We start from the raw sequence: 10951 nt of genomic DNA, 5'->3' as shown, positions 1-10951 counted from the left end.
CGAAGAGGACGCGACGCGACGACCACCGCCCTTCAATTGTCAATGCTGTTAAATGTTAATAACGTTAAAAAATATATATATAGCTGCATAGCAGCAATGGCCGTGTTTCGAGCCTTATGGCCAATGACACGTGTGTTAAGAGTTCAAAGGACCCTTACGTTCAAAAGTCTCCCCTGTATATTTTTTATATCTTAATTACTCACTAATTTATGACTCTTACATTCATATTTTAGCAGGAAGTTGTTTAACTTTATATTATCAACAGATACTGTTGGCGTTTCCTTATTTTTGCGAGACTCTATTTATTATTAATAACTCTTTTTCGTCGGAAACCCCGTTCTACTTCTTCAAACGTGCGAAAAAACCCGTCGATAATTGACTACTAGCCTGAGGAGTATGAAAATGGCATCATGGGAAAACTTTAAATTTGTCTACCGGAAATCAATGGCCGTTCTGTTGCTGTTGAACCGTCCCGCAAATCTTCCACATAGATTGCTATTTTACATCACTGCGACTAAAAGGTGAGTAGTTATTGCATTCAATTTGTTAAAAAACATGTACAAATACTAAATAATGGGAGGTGGGTGTTTCATGATTGTAATCGCTTTGTGGACAGTTGTCGCTGACGCTGGTTCCTGTGCCAGAGACAGAGTGCTCGTTTACTTGTGCAGTGATGTGATGGTGTGAGCTGCAGTCCGGGTGCTATGAATTGGGAAATACAATGTAATCAGCAATCATAGCTAGAATATAAATTGTTCATGTTGCTTCTAAAATATGCCCGTACTATTCGAAAATATTGGGTACGTTCAGTGAAGTGAGTGACTCAGGCCGACAAACAGCTCGTCGCAGTTTAGTCGGTCGCCACTTATCCTGATCATGGAGGTAAAAAACATCCGTGTCCTGATAGACAATCTGCATGGTGCTGTTTCCAGTGTAATTTTGGTAATGTGTTTTGAGAAATCTGATTTTTTTAAAATATGCCTGTGCGTCGTACAGCCCCGAACACGAAAATTAGAAGCAGACTGGCAACGTAAGCCCCATCAAGTCATTCCATGTGTGCCTCCAATTGATCGAATGTACAATGATACGCATTATTAACTTGTTGAGATAAATTGATACACTGAAATACCCCTACCCAAGGGAGGGCAAGTATGTTTGAGTTACAAACTTTGAGTTACAAACAAGTCTTATCATAATTTAAAGATCAATGTGACCTTATTCAAAATTATTTAATTTGTACCCCATAAAAGTATATACTGAACATTACCATATGTTTTGTGTTGTTGATGTAACATTTTCTGTCTGCATTTGGTCAAGATCTAAAGAAAAAAATATGTTTACTATGAATTTATTATTTTATTCTGTTTTAAAAAGAATGAGAACCTGTTTGTAAATTTTATATGATAAATTTAATTTAAGAAAAACACAAACTGTACACACTTTATTCTTTTATCCAAGATTTTGTATGATCATATTTTTATAATTTATACTATTTTGAAGTAGTGTTTTTGAGTGTACTTAAAAAACATTTTTTAGAGAAATTTAGAAACAATACAGCAAAGGAAACGCAGGCGTACACTACTGTACACTATTATGTAACACATATTTACAACAGCATAGTATACAAAACAGAAAATGTTGTATTTAAGTTAAACAACTCTCACATGTTGCGCATCTTCATGCCTGTCATAAAAGTGGTATCTCCCAACTGCCTGCGAAACATGTATCTAAACTCCAAAGACGCGGCCTTTGATCTGATTGAGTTTTGTCTAAACAAGCATGTACATTTCATGATCGACCTGACCGCTTTTATCGAAGGTTCTAACCGGCAAATCTGCACGTCTGTGTTTCCGTTACTGATTTATCTGCATGATTGGTTGGAACTCCATTGACAATCCCTTTTCACAATGTTTGGTCCAGCATAGTGGTTACAAATGTACGAACAGTCATATCTCTGCCATTTCTATGCCAATCTTCTCCAAACTGGGTATGATTAGTGTACTAATCCGGTGCTGACAACATATAGTGTGTGTGCTAATTTGCATATCTGAATATTATTTGTATATATTAATGTTTGTGGACAAAGTCGTATCTAGTGTTTCTATGTTGATCTTCTCCAAACTTGGTATGGTTAGTGTACTTATGGTTCCGGTTCTGACAACATATTGTGTGTGTGCTAATTTGCATATGTTTGCATATATTAATGCTTATAGACCAAATTGTGTCTGGCATTTCTATGCTGACTTTTTCCAAACTGTATTGACTGTCACGCTTATTTTTAAAACTGTTGCTCTCAATTTACAAATTCTCTCCATTCACACTAAAGCTTTCCAGTGTTTAACTTTAATTGCAAGAACAAAGAGTTCAACAATTTCTAGCAACTACATACAAATTTGTTCAGTGTAATCAACCAGATTTAAAAATAGCATACACTGCCTTATAGTCACTGTAATAGCAGTGTAAGGTACCCAAAGCTGTAACTGCTAGTGAATGATTCCAATTTTCCATGAACAGCTTGGGAATCAACCATCTCTGATGGTTTTCTTGTTTTATTTACATACTAAGACATTTGAACAAAGTGATTTATTGAACTTAACACACAAAATCACCATTACCTGTAAAAAGCATTTTATCTATTTGGAAACTGTATAACTAACCGGATGCAACACATACATGTGCGGTCAGAAGGGATTTAAATTTTGAGCAGTCTGTATGAAAAGGGGGGATGATGTTTAGCATCGCTGTCGACTTTGTCGAGCGGAGCTTATCATACGAGTGATTGTCCGTCTTCGTCCGTCCGTCGTCCTTGTCAATGTTTTACTTTTTCGACTTCTTCTTGAAAACTTCAAGCCTGAATGCTTTGATACTTGGTGTATATGTAACTTGGGTAGATCTCTCTGAGATTTGTTCATTTTGTATTGATATCTTCAATTTTCTAATTTTGTTGAATATTTTTGCCATTTTTGGTAAAAAGTGATATTTTCGGCTTGTTAAAAACCAAAAGTCCAATTGCTTTGATATTACATATATAGGTACTACATGTGGACCTCTCTCAGATTTGTTCATTTTGTAATGATATCTTTAATTCTCTAATTTTGGTGAATATTTTTGTCATTTTTGGTAAAAAGTGATATTTTCGGCTTCTTGTTAAAAACCACAAGTCTGATTGCTTTGATATTACATATTTAGGTACTACATGTGGACCACTCTCAAATTTGTTCATTTCATGATGACACTTCAATTCTCTAATTTTGATGAATATTTTTATCATTTTTAGTAAAAGTGATATTTTCGACTTCTTGTTAAAAACCACAATCATATATGGTGAAAAATGATATTTTTGAATTCTTGTTGAAAACAAGTCCCATTGCATTGATACTATACATATTGTTCAAGTTCTAATGATATCTTCTGTTCTTTAATTGAAATGTGCATTGCTAACAGCAGAGCTATCTCAACCGAGAGGCTGCTTGTTAAAAACTTCTATCTGCAAAAGGGTTTAGTTTTCTCACTTACAAATGTATTACTGCAGCTGCTAACAATATTGTATAATTTTATCTTACCACTTTGTTGTAAATTCATATTTTACCCCATTTATGCATTTTATCGTTTTTTCGGACTGCTATGTTTTTAGTTCCCGTTCGGACAAAGTCCGAAAATGGGGACTTATAATTCGGTCCCCGTCCGTGCGTCTGTGCTTCCGTCCAGAGTCATATCTCAGAATTCCTTGGACCGATTCCGTTCATTCTTTGTATGTGCCTAGTACTTTATGTGGAACATATGCACATGCAGTGGTTTAGCGTTTCGATTCAAAATGGCCAACTGGCAGCCATCTTGTTTTTTGAAAATGTTGTATTTTGGACATGCTTTGTCAGTTTTGGTACATAGATTATACATGTTAGGATACATGTCCATGACGATTTATTTCACAATTGGATCAAAGATGACCGACTGGCAGCCATCTTGTTTTTTGAAAATGTTGTATTTTAGACATGCTTTGTCAGTTTTCATTCAAATTTAGTACATAGATCATACATGTTAGGATACATGTCCCTGGCCGTCCGTGAGTTCCTGAGTCTGTCCGTCCATCCGTCCGTGTGTCCGTCCGTGTGTCCGTCCGTCCGTGTGTCCCTCTGTCCAGAGTCATATTTCAGAATCCTGTGGACTGATCCCGTTCATTCTTTGCATGTGCCTAGTACCTTATGTGGGGCATATGCACATGCCGTGGTTCCGTGATTCGATTCAAAATGGCCGACTGGCAGCCGTCTTGTTTTCTGAAAATGTTGTATTTTGGACATGCTTTGTCAGTTGTCATTCAAACTTGGTACATAGATTATACATATTAGGACAATTTATTTCACAATTGGATCAAAGATTGTCGACTGGCAGGCATCTTGTTTTTTTTGATGCGGTATCTTGGACGTGCTCTGTCAGTTTTCATTCAAATTTTGCACATACATGTACTTTATACATGTTAGGATGTATGTCCATGACAATTTGTTTCAAAATCTGGTCAAGGATGGCCGATTGACAGCCATCTGACTTTTTGGCCTTACTACTATATTTCCACAATTTATGTGCCATTTTCATTCGTATTTGGCACATACATCATACATATCAGTGTGTTTCATAATCAGATCAAAGATGGCCAAATAACGGCTGTTTTTATTTTTGGCCATATTACTACTACACGGAACACGTGTTTTGATGTAAATAAACAATCTGTTGTATACGCCACTTGGAACTCAAGTTTCAAGGACACGCTTGCGACAACCCCTCTGCTTTAATATGACGAGCGCAAAAAGAACTTTGAATGTTAAATTTTATATCTATATGCTGTGCATGAAAAACCATTTATGGATGTACTGTTTTAAATGAATAAATTACAATTAAAAATTTTGACCTCAAAACAAATCGGTTTGTCCATGGTGTCAGCGATTATTTCCCCCAGCACATTCATCATCCCTATCCAACCACATCTGGTGCTACTGGTAACTTCACTGTCCCTTACATGTGTTTAACCATTACACAGCATAATTTTCAATACGCCACTATTAAAAATCTGAACTCTGCCCCCCCAACCCTAAAAAGCATGGGCAGTAGAAGCATTTTCAAACAAGAGCTGAAGAAAATGCTTCTCAGTGAGTGATATTTATCTATGTACATAGAGCATATTCATTTTAAAAGTATGCAAATTTGAATACTCTTATTAGATAATTTTAATATCATTCATTCATTGTGATGACTGATTATACTATTTACTGGTTGATCTCATTTATTTAATTCATTACTTGACTTAAGTTTTTTATTTAATATTAAGGGCTATGGACTAGACTAGTCCAAATGGACTATTTCCTTGGTCCCCACCAGTATTATACAATTTTGTCCCGTACATGAACATGTAAATATTTTGTTTTTATACTGGTGAAATAAATTAATATAAATATAAATCTAGAACCAGTGATCATATTCAGACAAAACTCGACAATCGGACAGTATGGGCCAAACGAAAGGTTTTGTTACAAATCTGTGCCTATTTAATCAGGAAAATTTGCTTTATAATGAATTCTTCTGGTGCTAATATCTCAAAACAAAATCGTCACATACAACCCAGAACACAGAAAAATATATTTCTAATAACCGGATGAAATCACAGATAATTTAAGGCACTTATATAAGATCTAACTAGTTGTTGGTGTCAATCTGTGCATAATTAATTCACTTTATTTTATAACTTTTTTGTATGAATAAATTCTTGTTCCAATTGTACCTTGATAACTAATCTTAATATTTAAGTAGTAGATATGCAGTAACCGTATGTCAACAAGCTATTCTGATATCTGCATTAGGAGCATATATATTGCATGTTTTATATTATATATTTACTTCTCAAGAAAGCTGGCACAAAATAAAATGTTGTAGTATATTTCTGTACGGTTTAAATTAAGGTTTATTGTACATTTCTTTTTATTCACAGGATAAATGCAGTACACCAATTAACTAAGGAGTTGTAATGAAGACCGGATTGGTGGAAATTTGTCAGATCCTGACTCTCCTGAACCTTGCATACATGCAACCTGATATTGTTTTGTTTTGCAAATGTGTGTTTAATATTAACTTGAATAAATGATTTTCTCAAATGATACATTTTAGGTGTTTGTTTTGTTTCCCGTCTACTTCACGAATAGTTCAATAATTTATAAAACATGATGTTAAAAAGTGCCCACAATAAATGTCTACTAATATTAATTATAAATAAATGGAAGTTCAAAAGTATCCTATTTACATTCAAAAGTATACTGGTAATATCTTACAGTTGTGTAATAGAAGATTTCAATAAATGTCTACTAATATTAATTAGAAATAAATGGGAGTTCAAAAGTATCCCATTTACATTCAAAAGTATACTCGTAATATCTTATGTAATAGAAGATTTCAATAAATGTCTACTAATATTAATTATAAATAAATGGAAGTTCAAAAGTATCATTTTTACATTCAAAAGTATACTCGTAATATCTTACAGTTGTGTAATAGAAGATTTCAATAAATGTCTACTAATATTAATTAGAAATAAATGGAAGTTCAAAAGTATCCTATTTACATTCAAAAGTATACTGGTAATATCTTACAGTTGTGTAATAGAAGATTTCAATAAATGTCTACTAATATTAATTAGAAATAAATGGGAGTTCAAAAGTATCCATTTACATTCAAAAGTATACTCGTAATATCTTATGTAATAGAAGATTTCAATAAATGTCTACTAATATTAATTATAAATAAATGGAAGTTCAAAAGTATCATTTTTACATTCAAAAGTATACTCGTAATATCTTACAGTTGTGTAATAGAAGATTTCAATAAATGTCTACTAATATTAATTAGAAATAAATGGGAGTTCAAAAGTATCCTATTTACATTCAAAAGTATACTCGTAATATTTTATGTAATAGAAGATTTCAATAAATGTCTACTAATATTAATTATAAATAAATGGAAGTTCAAAAGTATCCTATTTACATTCAAAAGTATACTCGTAATATCTTACAGTTGTGTAATAGAAGATTTCAATAAATGTCTACTAATATTAATTATAAATAAATGGAAGTTCAAAAGTATCCTATTTACATTCAAAAGTATACTCGTAATATCTTAGTTAGGTAATAGAAGATTTCAATAAATGTCTACTAATAATAATTATAAATAAATGGAAGTTCAAAAGTATCCTATTTACATTCAAAAGTATACCGGTAATATCTTACAGTTATGTAATAGAAGATTTCAATAAATGTCTACTAATATTAATTATAAATTATAATAAATGGAAGTTCAAAATTATCCTATTTACGTTCAAAAGTATACTCGTAATATCTTAGGTAATAGAAGATTTCAATATATGGCTACTAATATTAATTATAAATAAATGGAAGTTCAAAAGTATACTCGTAATATCTTACAGTTGTGTAATAGAAAATTTCAATAAATGTCTACTAATATTAATTATAAACAAATGGAAGTTCAAAAGTATCCTATTTACATTCAAAAGTATACCGGTAATATCTTACAGTTGTGTAATATAAGATTTCATTAAATGTCTACTAATATTAATTATAAATAAATAGAAAGTCAAACGTATCCTATTTACGTTCAAAAGTATACTGGTAATATCTTACAGTTATGTAATAGAAGATTTCAATAAATGTCTACTAATAGTAATTATAAATAAATGGAAGTTCAAAAGTATCCTATTTACATTCAAAAGTATACCGGTAATATCTTACAGTTATGTAATATAAGATTTCAATAAATGTCTACTAATATTAATAATAAATAAATGGAAGTTCAAAAGTATCCTATTTACATTCAAAAGTATACCGGTAATATCTTACAGTTATGTAATATAAGATTTCAATAAATGTCTACTAATATTAATTATAAATAAATGGAAGTTCAAAAGTATCCTATTTACATTCAAAAGTATACCGGTAATATCTTAGAGTTATGTAATATAAGATTTCAATAAATGTCTACTAATATTAATTATAAATAAATGGAAAGTCAAAAGTATCCTATTTACATTCAAAAGTATACTGGTAATATCTTACATGTATGTAATAGAAGATTTCAATAAATGTCTACTAATATTAATTATAAATAAATGGAAGTTCAGAAGTATCCTATTTACATTCAAAATTATACCGGTAATTTCTTAGAGTTATGTAATATAAGATTTCAATAAATGTCTACTAATATTAATTTGAAATAAATGGAAGTTCAAAAGTATCCTATTTACATTCAAAAGTATACTGGTAATATCTTACAGTTATGTAATAGACGATTTCAATAAATGTCTACTAATATTAATTAGAAATAAATGGAAGTTCAAAAGTATCCTATTTACATTCAAACGTATACTGGTAATATTTTACAGTTAGGTAATATAAGATTTCAATAAATGTCTACTAATATTAGTCATAAATAAGTTTACATTGAAATTCTTATTTTTCAACGAAGTTAAAAAGCATCAATTTTTGGCGTTCTAAAACCTCGTAATATTGCAAGTTTAAAAAATCTTAGAAAAGATATTGAGACCAGAAATAAAAATCTTGTACTGAAGCTCAAAAAATTACAGTTGTACCAAATATGTCAAAACTCAAGATTGTTCTAGTTAGCTCATTGATATACTTAAAATAAAATATTCAGATATGTTTTTCATGCATAGTTTATCTCTAGAAAATGGGGGAAACATTTATCATTCACCATTTTTCATGAAATTAAACAATCATTAGTATTCTAATTTGCATATTCAGATAATTACCACTAGTAATATGGATGCAGACTGCATCAATGTATGTGCCTATCATATTTCGTCCAAATCTGTCGAGTTGTTGAGATAATCCATATTTAGTATTTAGTACACATGCAAATTATCTCTAAAAGTAGGGGCCATAGAAATGATGTCAATGTATATCCCTACCAAATTTAGTTCAAATCTGTTTAGTGTTGATGAATGAATCCAAACTTAGTGAAAAAATGCAAATTGGCTAATTTACATATGTAAATTACCCAATAGTAATATTGCCTGCAAATAACATCAATGAGCACCCGTATCAAATTTGGCTCAAATCCGTTGAGTTTTCATGAGATAATCCGAATTTACTAAAGAATGAATATGGAAATTGTCTAATTTACATATTTAACATTAACAGATTTTGTATAAGTATTCATATTTCTTTTCAAATGTCTTCAAATTTTATTTATCTTTCTTTTAGACAACCTCAGAAAGTGAAGTTTATGTGTAAAACGCCTGCATTTGTGGTGAGCAGGCAGTAACATGAATTAAATATGCTATCAGACAGTATCTATGCAGTACCACCTAAGCTTCTGTTCATTGGAACATAGGACCCTTTTGAACGCAAGGACCCTTTGAACTCCTAACACACGTGGTACATGTGATGTATACACCAATAACACTGGTTGCATGTTCGTATCAGCAAGTGCTTGATATGTTACAGTTATTCATATTAATGAGGTCACATGACACCCCCACCCCCACACCATCACCACTATTATTGTTAATGACTATTTGTTCCTAGAATGAACTTTCAATTGAAAATACTAATTCCGAGTAGCATTTCATTACATAAGTTAATTGACATTCACTATCTAGAGATCCTATCTGGGACCCTCCTCCTTTCCCGTGATGCATTGAAGAGTGAAAGAAAAATATAAACAATCATTCTAAAATCTAAATCGGCTCAATGTCTGGGGTTGCGATTTTTAAAATAATGTGAGTTGCTCTTACAAAGTTATTAGGGGGATAGCGGATTAGTAAAAAATTATCGCCCCATACGACTCGCAATCCTATTTCAATTAAATTCACGCCACAAAATATATCGGATTTTAATCAGATTACAGTAACATATGATTAGTATGACGTTGTGAGAAACAAGCAATCTTGAAACAATCACAACAAAATAGCAATTAGTTTGTTCTTCAGTTTTGAGCTAGATTTCTATCGAGGAAGCATATTTCTTATGAAAACGGGTGTTATTTAAAAATCTACCCAGAGACCTAATGGTCAATCCCTGATAGAATAAATATCACCGTGCCTATCTTTGCGATGCGAACATCAAAACAGTCAAATGGGTAAGAATAGCACGTGATTCATGAAATCGATAATTTGTAGTTCATTGTTAATGCTAGGGTAAATGCACACATGCAACGAAATGATATATTTGGCATTATTAGTTATATGTTTAAAGGGAGAAAAGAAGCGTATTCGGGTAAAGGAGTATATATTGTACCTTTTGATATTGATTATTCTCGAACATTATGCGATGAACGCGATTACTCACAGGTTATTATTGGCATTAGTAAGTTCCAAAGTACCAACCAGTTTAAATATGTTTTTATTTCTAAAAATAATAATATTGTAAATGCTCTTAAAATATTACCTATCATCGTCTCCAAACTACAGGCCACAACAGACAAAAACGATGCAATATTAAATGATGAAAGAAAATCGCAACACAGGAAAGCTCATTTCCGGACATCTGTTCTTGGCGGGACATTGGGCCTGCTTTTTGGGGCATGGTTCGCTATATCCGATTCATATGCTCTTTTGTGCATCAAAATTGGTTATTCCCTAACACAGGTGTTGCTTGTAAAATCACTGGCAATGATGGCATTAACTAAACCGTGTCATATCTATAAAGACATTAATATTTTGAAAGTCAAGCGAAAAAACACATTGCTGAACAAAAGCCTTAAGTTTGTGAACACACAGGGTGCATGACGTATTATTTTGCCATGAACGCCGTTCGACTGGGAGATGCGACTTCAATTGTCGTTACTTTTCAAAACGTTCATTGAATGCTGATTAATTTTTTTTAAGATTCAATGTGAAATCAACAACCTCTCAACAAAATTAAATAAAAATATAAAT

The 10951-nt window shown here is 31.8% G+C and overlaps 1 long non-coding RNA gene across 1 annotated transcript; it reads left to right on the top strand.

Annotated features, from left to right (window-relative positions):
* Positions 1–270: 270 nt before the first annotated feature.
* Positions 271–6145, top strand: LOC146733679 (uncharacterized). Its single transcript, XR_014926683.1, has 2 exons — positions 271–521; positions 5978–6145. It is a non-coding gene; the product is annotated as an uncharacterized LOC146733679 (long non-coding RNA).
* Positions 6146–10951: the final 4806 nt, after the last annotated feature.

The sequence above is a fragment of the Saccoglossus kowalevskii genome, chromosome 16 (assembly GCF_978046115.1).
Source record: "Saccoglossus kowalevskii chromosome 16, keSacKowa6.1, whole genome shotgun sequence".
Classification (NCBI taxonomy): domain Eukaryota; kingdom Metazoa; phylum Hemichordata; class Enteropneusta; family Harrimaniidae; genus Saccoglossus; species Saccoglossus kowalevskii.
The sequence above is the reverse complement of the archived record's forward strand: the minus strand, read 5'-3'. Positions and strand labels throughout refer to the sequence as shown.